The 16,999-nt window shown below is 41.4% G+C and overlaps 1 pseudogene; it reads left to right on the top strand.

Annotated features, from left to right (window-relative positions):
* Positions 1-2,627: 2,627 nt before the first annotated feature.
* On the top strand, positions 2,628-15,002 carry LOC118964717 (annotated as a pseudogene).
* The last annotated feature ends 1,997 nt before the right edge of the window (positions 15,003-16,999 follow it).

Below are 16,999 nucleotides of genomic sequence, written 5' to 3'. Positions count from 1 at the left end.
AATCCATTCATTGCGTTGAATAAACTTATTTGACTCCATCCAGTCCTCAGCCATACACCTGTACTCGGATCTTACAAGAGTGTCTGTACTGTGACCCATGCTACCCTGCATGCCTGCATATTAAGCAGCTTTTGCTGCCACAACTGTTTCAAAAGTATTAGTTTGTGACGAACTTTGGGAGAAGAAACATGACTTTCACAGGCTACGCTAGTCATTCAGAAGATAAGCACAAGCTTCAATGATGCAATGGGTGCCTGGGCCTACACAAAAGCACAGCCTGACACCAAAATATCAGGGTGCATAATGTTTTAGTATTTATTAGGATCCCCATTAGCTGCTCTCCTGCTACCAAGGCAGCAGCTATCATTCCTGGTGTCCAAACAGGATAAAAACAATTACAATGTGCAATAATCAAATCAAATTTATTTATATAGCCCTTCGTACATCAGCTGATATCTCAAAGTGCTGTACAGAAACCCAGCCTAAAACCCCAAACAGCAAGCAATGCAGGTGTAGAAGCACGGTGGCTAGGAAAAACTCCCTAGAAAGTCCAAAACCTAGGAAGAAACCTAGAGAGGAACCAGGCTATGTGGGGTGGCCAGTCCTCTTCTGGCTGTGCCGGGTGGAGATTATAACAGAACATGGTCAAGATGTTCAAATGTTCATAAATGACCAGCATGGTCGAATAATAATAAGGCAGAACAGTTGAAACTGGAGCAGCAGCACAGTCAGGTGGACTGGGGACAACAAGGAGTCATCATGTCAGGTATTCCTGGGGCATGGTCCTAGGGATCTGGTCCTCCGAAAGAGAGAAAGAAAGAGAGAATTAGAGAGAGCATATGTGGGATGGCCAGTCCTCTTCTGGCTGTGCCGGGTGGAGATTATAACAGAACATGGCCAAGATGTTCAAATGTTCATAAATGACCAGCATGGTCGAATAATAATAAGGCAGAACAGTAGAAACTGGAGCAGCAGCACGGCCAGGTGGACTGGTGACAGCAAGTAGTCATCTTGTCAGGTAGTCCTGGGGCATGGTCCTAGGGCTCAGGTCCTCCGAGAGAGAGAAAGAGAGAAGGAGAGAATTAGAGAACGCACACTTAGATTCACACAGGACACCGAATAGGACAGGAGAAGTACTCCAGATATAACAAACTGACCCTAGCCCCCCGACACATAAACTACTGCAGCATAAATACTGGAGGCTGAGACAGGAGGGGTCAGGAGACACTGTGGCCCCATCCGAGGACACCCCCGGACAATGTGTGTGTGTAAAGTGTGTGTTAGAGTATGTTTACGTGTGTGTTTGTGTGTGCCTCTCTTCACAGTTCACGTTGTGCCGTGAGGTGATGTTGTATCTGTTTAATTGTAGGTAATTGGCAGGTTTTTAGAGATGGGCTGTATTTCGAGTAGACCAACATATTTTCTTGGCACCGCTAAGCTATTGTTGTGAGGAGTGTCAAAAAACTCTGATGTAGGCTACTTTGAATAGTGACATACTGTGTTTACACTCTGTGACCTGGGATTGTCTAATAAGGGTTGTTTTCTCCCCTGTTGGCACGTCCCTCTTGTGTGTAGGTGATGGGGATTCAGACAGGCTCGTGGGGAGCACACCCTTCATCACAGACAATGAAAGAGGTGGTGATGACCGGTCACGGTCAGAGTGTGGAATTAGTCTCAGAACATGAACACAAGACAGCCCAACTTTCCAGCAGGTGGTGCCAGGTTATTGACATTCATTTAGTCTAACTTGATTGCATTGATTTTATAACATTACATTCTAAATCTCAGAGCATTTATAGTGTGTCCATAGAATTCTCTCTCCAGAATGGTATAAATTGCAGTAAAGTAATTTACGACAGAACACATTTGGTGAAATACTATACTCTGATCATTCATCCCTCCAGTTCAATGGGCCAGCCTCATGGGGAGAGCTGTGCTGCTCTCTATACTGCTGTCTGATCCTCTCCACGTGGCGTCAGACTCGGATGAGGAGGTGCAGGGGCCATCAGAGTGGCAAACATGGAAGAGGAGCAACGGTGTGTCGTACAACAAGAAGGTTAGATGGTATTTTATACACATACTCATAGACACAGCCTGCATTCACAAACACGCCTCAATAGTTACTGTTGGATTAGGCTACTCAACTTCATATATGCCTACATGAAGACGCATTGTAAACATTCAATAATTAATTCTCTCCCTCCCAGACACACACCTTCACAATAATCAACTATTTGTTTGTTCATTCTGAAGCGGATGACATTGAGAGGAAGGCCATTTGGGAGGAGAACATGAGGGTGATTGATAAGAATAATAGCAGTTTTATCAGAGGGACATGGATGTTGTTATGAGAATTTCGTTATCAATGTTCATAAACTTCAATTAATCTACTCAGTCTGCAACACAGAGTTTGTAAGGTTCTGGTTGAATGAAACATACAAGAGTTCCCAGCTTACAATAGTCAAAATGTTTATTCACGAGAACACTCTGAAGTCCATTATGCAAAGACATCCATTTTATACTTGCTCCCTACTTACGCACATACTTCCACACAAACAGTAGGTATCCTACGCACATACATACACACAAACAGTAGGTGAGTTGTATCCTTCTCCAGAGTTCTCACCACTGTGTATCACTACCCAGCCGACAGTTCCATTCCCCCGAGATTAGGGAAGCATTGAGAAGTACTCCCTGTCCTATCATAAGTTTCTCATAGCAAAATAAAGAGAAAAGAGAAGAATGCATCAGCTCGAAAGCTCCGTGCCAGTGCTCGGAAGTTAGAGGCTGTTACCGTTGACTACAGAACCATGGGCTATGTATGTCACTGAGGTGAAAGACCAGGTGAGGCTTTTCTTTAAAAACTTCTGGAAGTAGAATGTCAGTGCAAACTAGGAAGTTTGAGTTCTGTTGATTTCTCCTCACAGGGCGACTGTGGCTCCTGCTGGGCGTTTAGCACTACGGGGGCCATTGAAGGACAAATGTTCAAGAGGACAGGTCAGCTGATGTCCTTGAGTGAGCAAAACCTTGTGGACTGCTCCAAGCGCTATGGCACCAATGGCTGCAGTGGAGCCAGGATGGCTAATGCCTATGATTATGTGCTTCAGAATGGGCTTCAGTCCACAGACACCACCCCTACACATCAGTGGTAAGAGTCTGACTGGGGACATCCCTGTCCGTGTAGACCAACGTTACATAATGTTAATAGAAACGTATGATTTAAGAAGTACAAGGGGTGAGACACCTTTCTGTATTTCTAGGATTCCCAGCCCTGTTTCTATGAAAGCAGTCAGTCAGTTGCCAGGATTACTGATTAGAGGTTCATACCCACTGGAGATGATACTGTGGCAACCATTGGCCCAATCACCATTGCTGTGGATGCAGATCACCCAAGCTTCATGTTCTACAGTTCAGGTTGGTCTTCATACCTTGAAGCTTGACAACTAAAGGTAGTGTTTTTTTCGTTCCTGTACATAATATTAACTTTGATAGTCCAGGTAAACGTTTTTTGATTCCATAAAAAAAATGCATTTTCCCTATCTGAGCTTGCCTCATTGTAACCAGTGCTATTATTGGTCAAACAGGAATATATGAGGAGCCAAGCTGTAACCCCAACAACCTCAGTCATGCAGTGCTGCTGGTTGGCTATGGCTCTGCAGAGGGAAAAGACTATTGGATCATCAAAACAGGTGGGTGAATCACAGGTGGGAGTAACATGGTTTACATTCTCACAAAATATCATAATGGGGTTACTTTTTCATGTACAGTACCAGTCAAAAGTTTGGACACCTACTCATTCAAGGGTTTTCTTTATTTTTAATATATTCTACATTGTAGAATAATAGTGAAGACATCAAAACTATGAAATAACACATATGGAATCATGTAGTAACCAAAAATATATTTTATATTTGAGATTCTTCAAAGTAGCCACCCCTTTGCCTTGATGACAGCTTTGCACACTCTTGGCATTCTCTCAACCAACTTCATGAGGAATGCTTTTCCAACAGTCTGGAAGGAGTTCCCACATATGCTGAGCACTTGTTGGCTACTTTTCCTTCACTCTGTGATCAAACTCATCCCAAACCATCTCAATTGGGTTGAGGTCGGGTGATTGTGGAGGCCAGATAATCTGATGCAGCACTCCATCACTCTCTTTCTTGGTCAAATAGCCCTTACACAGCCTGGAGGTGTGTTTTGGGTCATTGTCTTGTTGAAAAACAAATGATAGTCCCACTAAGCGCAAACCAGATGGGATGGAATATATCGCTGCAGAATGCTGTGCTATGCATGCTGGTTAAGTGTGCCTTGAATTCTAAATAAATCACAGACAGTGTCATCAGCAAAGCATCATCACATCTCCTCCTCCATGCTTCACGGTGGGAACCACACATGTGTTGATAATCCGTTCCCCTACTCTGCGTCTCACAAAGACGCGGTGGTTTGAAACAAAAATCTCAAAGTTAGATTCATCAGACCAAAGGACAGATTTCCACTGGTCTAATGTCCATTGCTCATGTTTCTTGGCCCAAGCAAGTCCCTTCTTATTATTGTTGTCCTTTAATAGTGGTTTCTTTGCAGCAATTCGACCACGAAGGCCTAATTCACGCAGTCTCCTCTGAACAGTTGATGTTGAGATGTGTCGGTAACTTGAACTCTGTGAAGTATTTATTTGGGCTGCAATTTCTGAGGTGCAGTTAACTGTAATGAACTTATCCTCTGCAGCAGAGGTAACTCTGGGTCTGACTGACCTTCATGTCTTAAAGTAATGATGAACTGTCGTTTCTCTTTGCTTATTTGAGCTGTTCTTGCCATAATATGGACTTGGTCTATTACCAAATAGAGCTATCTTCTGTATACCACCCCTACCTTGTCACAACACAACAGATTGGCTCAAACGCATTAAAAAGGAAAACAATTCCACAAATTAACTTTTAACAAGGCACACCTGTTAAAACCTTTTTGGGATAGGGGGCAGCATTTTCACTTTTGGATGAATAGCGTGCCCAGAGTGAACTGCCTCCTACTCTGTCCCAGATGCTAATATATGCATATTATTATTAGTATTGGATAGAAAACAGTTTCTAAAACTGTTTGAATGAAGACTGTGAGTATAACAGAACTCATATGGCAGGCGAAAACCTGAGAAAAATCCAACCAGGAAGTGGGACATCTGAGTTTGTAGTTTTTCAAAGCTTGGCCTACCGAGTACACATTGAGATATGGATGAGGTTGCACTTCCTAGGGCTTCCACTAGATGTCAACTTCAATGAGGATTCTACTATAAAGGAGGGGCTCTCAGAGTTACCTCTTGTTCCAGTGCCTTTCTGAAGACGAAGGAATTCTCCGGTTGGAACATTATTGATGTTTTCTGTTAACTCTTGGAACTCCCTCTCCCGGATCCGGGGGAATTGTCATCAACTGACACTAATTAGCATAACGCAACGGACAAAAAATATTACTAGAAAATATAAATATTCATGAAATCCCAAGTGAAATATATTGAAACACAGCTTAGCCTTTTGTTAATCACCCTGTCATCTCAGATTTTGAAATTATGCTTTACAGCCAAAGCAAGACAAGCATTTGTGTAAGTTTATCGATAGTCTAGCATAGCATTATGCCTAGCTAGCAGCAGGCAGCTTGGTCACGAAAATCAGAAAAGCAATCAAAATAATTTGTTTACCTTTGATGAGCTTCGGATTTTTTCACTCACGAGACTCCCAGTTAGACAGCAAATGTTCATTTTGTCCCATAAAGATAATTTTTATAGCTGAAACACCTCCGTTTGTACTTCACGTTTGGTTGAGAAATCCACCGGAAACTGCGGTCACGACAACGCCAAAAAATATTCCAAATTAGATCCATAATATCGACAGAAACATGGCAAACGTTTTTTATAATCAATCCTCAAGATGTTTTTCAAATATCTATTCGATAATATATCAACCGGGACAGGTGGTTTCTTATTAGGAAAGAGAGAAACAATGGCCGCATTTGTCTTTTACGCACAAAACACTCTGAGAGCCTCCAGCTGACCACTGACGCAATGTTGTCGTTCAGGCTCATTTTTCAAAATAAAAGCCTGAAAATATGTATTGTGACACTAGACACATTAGGGAAGCCATAGAAAAAGAAATCTGGTTGATATCTCACTCACTGCTCAATAGGGACGCATAGGAACGCAGCACTTTCTAAATAAGAGTCCCTTCCTGATTGGATTTTTCTCAGGCTTTCGCCTGCAATATCAGTTATGTTATACTCACAGACAATATTTTTACAGTTTTGGAAACTTTAGAGTGTTTTCTATCCTAAGCTGTCAATTATATGCATATTCTAGCATCTTGTCCTGACAAAATAGCCCTTTTACTTTGGGAACGTTATTTTTCCAAAAATTAAAATAGTGCCACATCTTGAAACTCAAGAGGTTTTTAAAAAACATCCTAACGATTGATTCCATACATCGTTTGACATGTTTCTAAAGGACTCTAACGGAACTTTCGAGTTCTTGCCTGGATGAAATGCTCGTGCTTCATGAAGATGGATTACTGGGTTGGACATAAATGATGGAACTTTATGGAACAAATCAGTCATTTATTGTCGAACTGGGATTCCTAGGAGTGCCTTCTGATGAAGATCATCAAACGTAAGTGAATATTTATGGTGTTGTTTCTAACTTTGTTGATTCCAAAATGGCGGCTATTCCTCTGGCTGTTTTAGGTTCTGAGCGCCGTTCTCAGATTAGGGTTTTTCTGTAAAGTTTTTTTAAATCTGACATAGCGGTTGCATTAAGGAGAAGTCTATCTTTAATTCTGTGAATAACATTAGTATCTTTTATCAATGTTTATTATTAGTATTTCTGCAAAATCACTGGAAGTTTTGGCACGTAAGGCGCCAATGTAAACTGAGATTTTTGGATTATCGAACAAAACATACATGTATTGTGTAACATGATGTCCTATGAGTGTCATCTGATGAAGATCATCAAAGGTTAGTGATTAATTTGATCTATATTTCTGCTTTTTGTGACTCCTATCTTTGGCTGGAAAAATGGCTGTGTGTTTTTTCGATTTGGCGGTGATCTAACATAATCATATGTTGTGCTTTAGCTGTAAAGCTTTTTTTTAAATCGGACACGATGGGTAGATTAACAAGATGTTTATCTTGCATTTTCTGTATTGGACTTGTTAATGTGTGAAAGTAACGTACATATTTCTAAAAAATATATTTGAATTTCACCTTATGAAGCTGGAGAGAATGCCAAGAGTGTGCAAAACTGTCATCAAGGCAAAGGGTGGCTACTTTAAAGAATCTCAAATATAAAATATATTTGGATTTGTTTAACACTTTTTTGGATACTACATGATTCCTACATGATATGTGTTATTACATAGTTTTGATGTCTTCACTATTATTCTACAATGGAGAAAATAGTACAAATAAAGAAAAACCCTGGAATGAGTAGGTGTGTCCAAACTTTTGACTGGTACTGTATATTAAGGGGATTTTTTGTATATAAATCTGTGCCTGTTTTCCTTTTCTTCCCAGTTGGAGTACTGGATAGGGCTACATGAGAATGATCCGGAATGGCAGTAACACGTGTGGTATCGCAAGCTATGCGCTCTACCCTATTTTTAAGAACCATATAGTTGATAAAGTATCAGAGACAGAACACATCATCTTTGTAGATAGGTGTTCAGAGGTTAATAAAAAGTATTGATTTGGTTTATTTGTGGGGGTGATGGTGCCAGGTATTCTGTCTTTTATACTGTACCACTGCAACTTTTTACAGCTATGGCTGTATTGCATTGTGATGGAGAATCAAGCTCTATTGAATTGACATTTGACTGCAATTGTTTTTCTATTTCGGCCGACTGTGGCAGGTTCGTCTAGAGTGTTGATGTTAGTATTGGATGTTTTGTATATAACGTTAAATACAGGACTGTATAGCACTATAGCACTAGATACTGTGCATCAAGGTATCTGATTGCTTTGAAGCTATTTCCTTGCACAGTGAGGCCTCTTGAAAAATCCCTTTCAATCTGCAAGAATGTCAAACAAGGGGACGTAGGATTGGGAACATAATCAGTGTGTAAGCAACGCTATACTTTGGTTTGTATTCTATTTCCTTCTATTATATTGTTATTTCATTCACCTGGTTCTTAGGCTTACACCTTACATAGTTTCACAACTGTGAAACGTGACCTGTGGTACATAGTACAAATACTATCTATGCCATGCCAACTTACTGCTCCACAAACACCTCTGAGAAAAAGCAAGTGGTACCCAGGTGATCTTTAAGCCTCAACAACCTCCAAACTAAGCATACTGATATGCTCAGTCTTCCTGTAGGTATACCAGTCAATTTGTATACAGGCATTCTATTTGGCCCTAGTTTTACTGGGGTTGGAGCTCCTAGTTATTTACTCCTCATAGTTCCCACAGCCAAGCTCCTCTACAGTGCGGGAGGTAGATTTGCTGTCTTGCAGACGTATGAAAATGACGCAAGGGAGTTTTTCCTGGATTGGAGGAGTATGAGGATTAGTGTTGTGGTGTGCTTTATTTGGCCCCTACACGAAGGGCCAGAGAGGACCACAGAGACATTCAAACTGTGGGTATAACTATCTGGCACAGAGCCACCAGAGCAGTAAGGATCTCTGGCTCCCAAGGAAGTACTGTGACCCCTCATTCAACAGCCAGTCAGCTGGAGCCATCACCCAGGTATTTCTGTACTAGATTACAGATCTTGTGTTTTAAGGTTGTTGGGTAACTGATTTGTTAATAGTTGTCAGGGGCTTCTGTCTGAGTTTAATTTTCACAGTAGATATGCAAAACATTTAGTCCACCAATTTGAAAAAGCCTGCTAATTGCAAATATTAATGGAGTATGTCCACAAACTACATGTAGATGTTTAAGAAAGAAAATGTTGAACAACACAAATATATGTATTAATTTGTTACACACAGGGTACACAAACAAAGACAGATTAGCCTTAAACATTTGACAAATATTTCTTGATTCCTCTCTAAAGGGACCAAATGGTCCAAACGACAGAACTTTTGATACTTTCATTTTCAGGTGGTGTGTCCTCAAATCAATCAATCAAATTTATTTCTGAAGCCCTTTTTACATCAATTGATGTCACAATGATCCCCATTGTTCTTTGGTCATGTGTTGATTTAGTCGTGCAATATACCACACCTTGATTTACAACTCAAACAAGCAATGGCTTTGAATTGAAACCTCTTTTCACAACAAAATTGTGTCTGAGTGACTTACATAAAATGGGTTGCTTGGCAAGTCCATATTTACATTAACTAATTATTTTGAATAGCAGGACAATAGAGATAAACAGTGCATGTCCTTCTAACTAGGGTCGTGTTTTACCTTTCTTTCCGCCCGTCCAATCTTTCTTCAATTAAATAAAACACGTAGGACTATAGTCCTGGTAGTCCTTGCTTTCCACTCACAGCCCCTGTCATCCTGTATAAACACCTAAATTGAAACATGCTATACATAAAATCAGAGCTCAGTTTCTCCACTTCACAACGCTGTCTGGGTAGTCACTGACAGCCGTTATCAACTTGAGCACAACAAGATGCCCCCATCCCTCCCACTAGTGACCCTAGATACTACAGAGAGGACAAGGCCTCCTAGGGGCCAGTGTGTACCCTGCAACTGTAACGGCCTGTCCAATGAACAAACAGGGAGATGTCTGGTGGGTTTCTCTCTCTCTCTCTCCATCTATCAATCTATCCCTCTATCACTCTCTCTCACACGCACGCACACATACAGTGGCTTGAAAAAGTATTCACCCCCCTTGGCATTTTTCCTATTTTGTTGCCTTACAACCTGGAATAAAATAGATTTTTGGGGGGTTTGTATCATTTGATTTACACAACATGCCTACCAAAATAGTTTCTATTGTGAAACAAACAAGAAATAACACATAAAAACAGACAACCTGAGCTTGAATAACTATTCACCCCCCAAAGTCAATACTTTGTAGAGCCACCTTTTGCAGCCATTACAAGCTGCAAGTCTCTTGGGGTATGTCTCTATAAGCTTGGCACATCTAGCCACTGGGATGTTTGCCCATTCTTCAAGGCAAAACTGCTCCAGCTCCTTCAAGTCAAATGGATTCCGCTGGTGTACAGCAATCTTTAAGTCATACCACAGATTCTCAATTGGATTGACGTCTGGGCTTTGACTAGGCTATTCCAAGACATTTAAATGTTTCCCCTTAAACCACTCAAGTGTTGCTTTAGTAGTATGCTTAGGGTCATTGGGGCCAGAGGTGAACCTCTGTCCCAGTCTCAAATCTCTGGAAGACTAAAACAGTTTTCCCTCAAGATGTTCCCTGTATTAAGCGCCATCCATCATTCCTTCAATTCTGACCAGTTTCCCAGTCCCTGCCGATGAACAACATCCCCACAGCATGATGCTGCCACCACCATGCTTCACTGTGGGGATGGTATTCTTGGGGTGATGAGAGGTGTTGGGTTTGTGCCAGACATAGCGTTTTCCTTGATGGCCAAAAAGCTCAATTTTAGTCTCATCTGACCAGAGTACCTTCTTCCATATGTTTGGGGTGTCTCCCACATGCCTTTTTCTTTTTTTCTTTAAGCAATGGCTTTTTTCTGGCCACTTTTCCATACACCCCAGCTCTGTAGAGCGTGTGGCTTAAAGTGGTCCTATGGACAGACGCTCCAATCTCCGCTGTGGAGCTTTGCAGCTCCTTCAGGGTTATCTTTGGTCTATTTGTTGCCTCTGATTAATGCCCTCCTTGCCTGGTTTGTGAGTTTTGGTGGGCGGCCCTCTCTTAGCAGGTTTGTTGTGGTGCCACATTCTTTCCATTTTTTAATAATGGATTTAATGGTGCTCATTGGGATGTTCAAAGTTTCAGATATTTTTTTATAACCCAACCCAGATCTGTACTTCAACCACAGCTTTGTACCTGACCTGTTTGGAGAGCTCCTTGGTCTTCATGGTGCCACTTGCTTGGTGGTGCTCCTTGCTTAGTGGTGTTGCAAACTCTGGGGCCTTTCAGAACAGGTGTATATATACTGAAATCATGTGACACTTAGATTCCACACAAGTGGACTTTATTTAAAAACTTCTTAGGGCTAGGCCCGTTTTTTCTCAATTTCCGCCTGAATGACGTTCCCAAAGTAAACTGCCTGTTGCTCAGGCCCTGAAGCCAGGACATGCATATAATTGGTACCATTGGAAAGAAAACACTTTGATGTTTGTAGAAATGTTAAAATAATATAGGAGAATATAACACAATAGATATAATAGGAGAAAATCCAAAGAAAAACCAACCGGAATTAATTTTTTTGAGAGAGACCATCCTCTTAAAATGGCAAGTATAAGGGCATACTGAAAATTAGCTCCCAGGATGCAATTCATATGGCTTCCACAGGGTGTCAGCAGTCAATGTTCAAGGTTTCAGGCTTGTAACTTCCAAAACAAATAAGAAATAGCCGTTTTAGTACAGGGACACAGTCTTGGAAATGTGTGTTTGCACGCACCATGAAGACAGGATGCACCTGCTAAAATCGGTTTCCTATTGAACATACTTCTTTCCGTAAGTAATATTATAGTTTGATTACATTTTAGGGTATCTCAGGAATAAATAGAAATGTATTTTGACTTGTTGAAACTAAGTTTAAGGGTTCCTTTCTCTGCATGTTGAACGAGTGGATTGCTCAAATCGATGGCGCCAACTCGATGGCGCCAACTTTTTGGGATATAAAGAAGGATTTTAAAAAGCGACACTACATGTTATAGCTGGGAACCTTTGGATGACAAATCAGAGGAAGATTTTCAAAAGGTCAGTGAATATTTAATCGCTATTTGTGAATTTATGAAACCTGTGCCTGTGGAAAAATATTTTGAAATGGGGCGCCGTCCTCAAACAATCACATGGCATGTTTTCGCTGTAGTAGCTACTGTAATCGGACAGTGCAGTTAGATTAACAAAAATGTAAGCTTTCAACCGATGTAAGACACTTATGTACCTAAATGTTTAATATCCATATTTTGGGGGATTATTTATTTGAATTGCGCACCCTCCAGTTTCACCGGAAGTTGTCCCGCTAGCGTAGGCTTATGTGACTTCTGAAGGTAATTGGTTGCACCAGATCTTATTTAGGGGCTTCATAGCAAAGGGGGTGAACATGTGCACCACTTTTCAGTTTTTTAATTTTTTTATTTATTTTTTTAAACAAGTTATTTTTTAATTTCACTTGACCAATTTTGAGTATTTTGTGTGTGTTCATCACACCAAATAAAAATCCATTTATATTACAGGTTGTGATGCAACAAAATAGGAAAAACGCCAAGGGGGATGAATACTTTTGCAAGGCACTAGACACACAGCAGGATAGATCATTTCTGACTCACCAGTAAGGTAAACATACCGTATGGCTTAGTTCTGCTTTTTCCAAAACCTGCTGATCCAGATGGATATCAGTCATATCCACAGACTAGCATTCATGCCAGACTACATTACCTCTCACATCATGAACCATACCACCAACATTCCACAAGCCTGCTTCATTGATAAACAGAGAGAACACTTTATTTTCCAGAACTGTCAGTACAATACTGATGGGCATCGATGTGAGCGCTACAAAGTGGGTAACTACGGCAATGCTGCCCAGAGGACCTGTCGTGGGTGTCTTATCCCTGAAGCTCTATCTCTTAATGCATATAGAAGGTAAACTATAACTCAAAGTATTTCAATATGATAATATAATGATACATCATTGTCATGATAATCCCCACCTCTTTTCTTGCACTCTCAGATCTCCTTCGTCACCTGAGGGAGGCGAAATCTAGTATACCCAACATAAATGTGGCAGTGGAGGAGGTGGCCAGGATGATGAAGGAGGTGCAGCGCATGGTGCAGGAGATGAGAGAACTTGGCTGCAGTAACCAGACAAGGAGGCTGCCAGGGAGCAAGAGGAGGCTCACAAACGTGAGATCTGGGCTTTTTGGATTAGACTAAAGTCACTTACAGTACAGAGCAGCACTTTATTTAGCATTCTTTTGAATGAGACATTCCATACATCAATGTGACACAAGTTCTTGATAGATATGACTCAAGGTGCAAAGGGTAATACATGTGTCCCTCTCAGTGTTGGACTTCATCAGGAACAATATGACAACTCCATTGGATGACAACCTGGCTGTAGCCAATGAGGCGGCAGAGTCCCTGATGACGTGGGGCTCTGCGTTGATGAATCTGGCAGAGGCTGTGGCACAAGCAGAGGATATGGTAAACAGGACATGGAGCCTCAACTCCAGCAGTACTGACTTCCTAAGAGACCTGATGGTAATGTCAAATACTGAAGAATAACATATATGAAATGTTGTAGATACAACACAAAAAAATGTCCCTCCTATTTCCAAATAATTTACTAGCAATTAAAAGATGAGCTGGAGAGGAAATGTGATTCAATCCAATCAATATGACAAAAGATAAACTGAGGAATATCACAAACCTTTTGGAAATGATGAAGGAGCAAAACAAGGTATGAAGCAGATGAATTCAAATCCAGTGGATATTATTATTTATCTCGTAATGAAGGAGGCATTAAAAATGTAATTTAAATCTTTCAGGAATACGAGCACCTTGCAGCCGAGATAGATCAAATCAAATTTATTTATAAAGCCCTTCGTACATCAGCTGATATCTCAAAGTGCTGTACTGAAACCCAGCCTAAAACCCCAAACAGCAAGCAATGCAGGTGTAGATGCACAGTGGCTAGGAAAAACTCCCTAGAAAAGCCAGAACCTAGGAAGAAACCTAGAGAGGAACCAGGCTATGAGGGGTGGCCAGTCCTCTTCTGGCTGTGCCGGGTGGCGATTATAACAGAACATGGCCAAGATGTTCAAATGTTCATAGATGACCAGCAGGGTCAAATAATAATAATCACAGTGGATTTCGAGGGTGCAACAGCACCTCAGGAGTAAATGTCAGTTGGCTTTTCATAGCCAATCAGTATCTCTACCGCTCCTGCTGTCTCTACCGCTCCTGCAATGGAACTACAAATGTAGGTAGACAAAGAGTGGGTTAGGTTGTTCTTAGGTGGGGGCCTACTTCTTCATACCCCACAGACGTTTCCTATGTCGGGACCTTTGTGTGGACTGTATGGACTGTCAGGCCCTGATGGGATTGTCTCCGCCCCCTCCAGGTGTCGCTTATTTTCCCCAGTGTATTTATCCCTGTGTTTTCTCTCTCTATGCCAGTTCATCTTGTATGTTTAGTCAAGTCAACCAGTGTGTTTTTCCCTGTACTCCTTTTCTATTCTCTTTTGTTAGTCCTCCCGGTTTTGACCACTGCCTTACTCTGGACTACTTTCCCGCCTGCCTGATCATCCTGCCTGCCAAGACCTTGAATCTGCCTGCCCTTCGGTACCTATTGGACTCTGAACTGGTTTTGACCTTTTGCCTGTACACAACCATTCTCTTGCCTACCCCTTTTGGGATTAATAAACATTGTAAGACTCCAACCATCTGCCTCCTTTGTCTGCATCTGGATCTCGCCTTGTGCCTTGATAATGGACCACTGTGAGCGTTCTATTCCTTGTTATTGCAGGGCAGTACACAACGCCACCAACAGCTCTGACCTGCAGCATGCTGCTGAAAGCGTGAGAGCCTACAGCAGAATAATAAAAGCCATTGAAGAGGCAGAGATTGCGGCCAACATATCCAAAGAGGCAGCCCGAAAAAGCTCTGAAGGTGATTATTCTGGTCCAGATGCTACAGCCACCATGAACTTAAATTTACAATGACATGGAAAATAGTTAACATACCATGCAAAATTATTTCACATATCTCTTAACTTCGATATGTTTCAGGATGTGGAGGAGAAAGGTCTGACCAACAGGTCCGAGGAGCTAAAGAATAATGCAAGAAGCTTATTGACAGAGGCCATGAATGCCGAGAAGGACCTTAAAGGTGTAGTAATCATCCTAATTCTTGCTTTTTAACGACACTAAAGCTACATTAGAAACAAGAATTGCACCAAAATGTATGATGTTATTGACCGATTCTCAAGCCTTCCAGGTTGACATTTATTATCATGAGTCTTATCATGGAGGCAGAACTGAGCAATGTATCCTTGGATGGGCCAGCTGCAAAGTCAAAATGAGCTATATTGTAAAAATTTATGAGAACAAAAATGTGCTTTTTGCTCTTATTTTAGGGTTAGGCATTAGGGTTAGCAGTGTGGTTAAGGTTAAAAAGGATTAGGTTTAAAATCAGATTTTAGACTTTGTGGCTGTGCCAGCTAGTGACCACTCGGCAGAACTTCATCCAGGGCAAGATTCATGACAATGAATGCCAACCTGCTAAATGATATGGGGCAAATGCTTTGCTTTATGATGTTGAAAAAAGCTTTGCACTTTGAACCTGTTAATGGAGGGATTGAGGCCAATTCACACTACAGTATATTGTATGCCCCTCAATAAAACACATTCCAGTGGCTCTGTCTGATATTTCCTTCTGATTCTGATATTTTATCATACACTGAGTATACCAAACATTAGGAACACCTTGAATATTGCGTTGCACCCCTCCCCCTTTTGTCCTCAGAACAGCCTCAATTAGTTGGGGAATGGACTCTACAAGGTGTCGCAAGCATTCCACAGGGATGCTGACCTATGTTGACTTCAATGCTTCCCACAGTTGTGTCAAGTTGGCTGGATGTCCTTTGGATGGGGGACCATTCTTGATGCACACAAGGGAAACTGTTGACATTGAAAAGCCCAGCAGCTTTCCAGTTCTTTAGACACTCAAACCAGTGCGCCTGGCACCTACTACCATACCCATTTCAAAGGCACTTAAATATTATGTCTTGCCCATTCACCCTCTGAATGGCACACATACACACGCCATGTCTCAAGTGTCTCAAGGCTTAAAAATCCTTCTTTAACCTGTATCCTTCCCTTCATCTACAGTTGATGCCAGAAGTTTACAAACATCTTAGCCAAATACATTAAACTCAGTTTTTCACAATTCCTGACATTTAATCCTAGTAAACATTCCCTGTCTTAGGCCAGTTAGGATAATTTATTTTAAGATTGTGAAATGTCAGAATAATAGTAGAGAATGATTGATTTATTTCAGCTTTAATTTCTTTCATCACATTACCGGTGGGTCAGAAGTTTACAAACACTCAATTGTATTTGGTAGCATTGCCTATAAATTGTTTAACTTGGGTCAAACACTTCAGGTAGCCTTCCACAAGCTTCCCACAATAAGTTGGGTGAATTTTAGCCCATTCCTCCTGACAGAGCTGGTGTAACTGAGTCAGGTTTGTAGGCCTCCTTGCTCGCAAAAACATTTTCAGTTCTGCCCAGAAATATTCAATTGGATTGAGGTCAGGGCTTTGCGATGGCCACTCCAATACCTTGACTTTGTTGTCCTGAAACCATTTTGCCACAACTTTGGAAGTATGCTTGGGGTCATTGTCCATTTGGAAGACCAATTTGCAACCAAGCTTTAACTTCCTGACTGATGTCTGGAGATGTTGCTTCAATATATCCACTTAATTTTCCTGCCTCATGATGCCATCTATTTTGTGAAGTGCACCCGTCCCTTCTGTAGCAAAGTACACCCACAACATGATGCTGCCACCCTCGTGCTTCACGGTTGGGTGGTGTTCTTTGGCTTGCAAGCCTCCCCTGTTTTCCTCCAAACATAACAATGGTCATTATGGTCAAACAGTTCTATTTTTGTTTCATCAGACCAGAGGAAAATTCTCGAAAAAGTACGATCTTTGTCCCTATGTGCAGTTGCAAACCGCAGTCTGGCTTTTTTAGGGCGGTTTTGGAGCCGTGGTTTCTTCCTTGCTGAGTGGCCTTTCAGGTTATGTCGATATAGGACTTGTTTTACTGTGGAAATAGATACTTTTGTACCTGTTTCCTCCAGCATCTTCACAAGGTCCTTTGCTGTTGTTCTGGGATTGATTTGCACTTTTCGCACC

The sequence above is a fragment of the Oncorhynchus mykiss genome, chromosome 5, assembly GCF_013265735.2.
Source record: "Oncorhynchus mykiss isolate Arlee chromosome 5, USDA_OmykA_1.1, whole genome shotgun sequence".
NCBI lineage: Eukaryota > Metazoa > Chordata > Actinopteri > Salmoniformes > Salmonidae > Oncorhynchus > Oncorhynchus mykiss.
The sequence above is the reverse complement of the archived record's forward strand: the minus strand, read 5'-3'. Positions and strand labels throughout refer to the sequence as shown.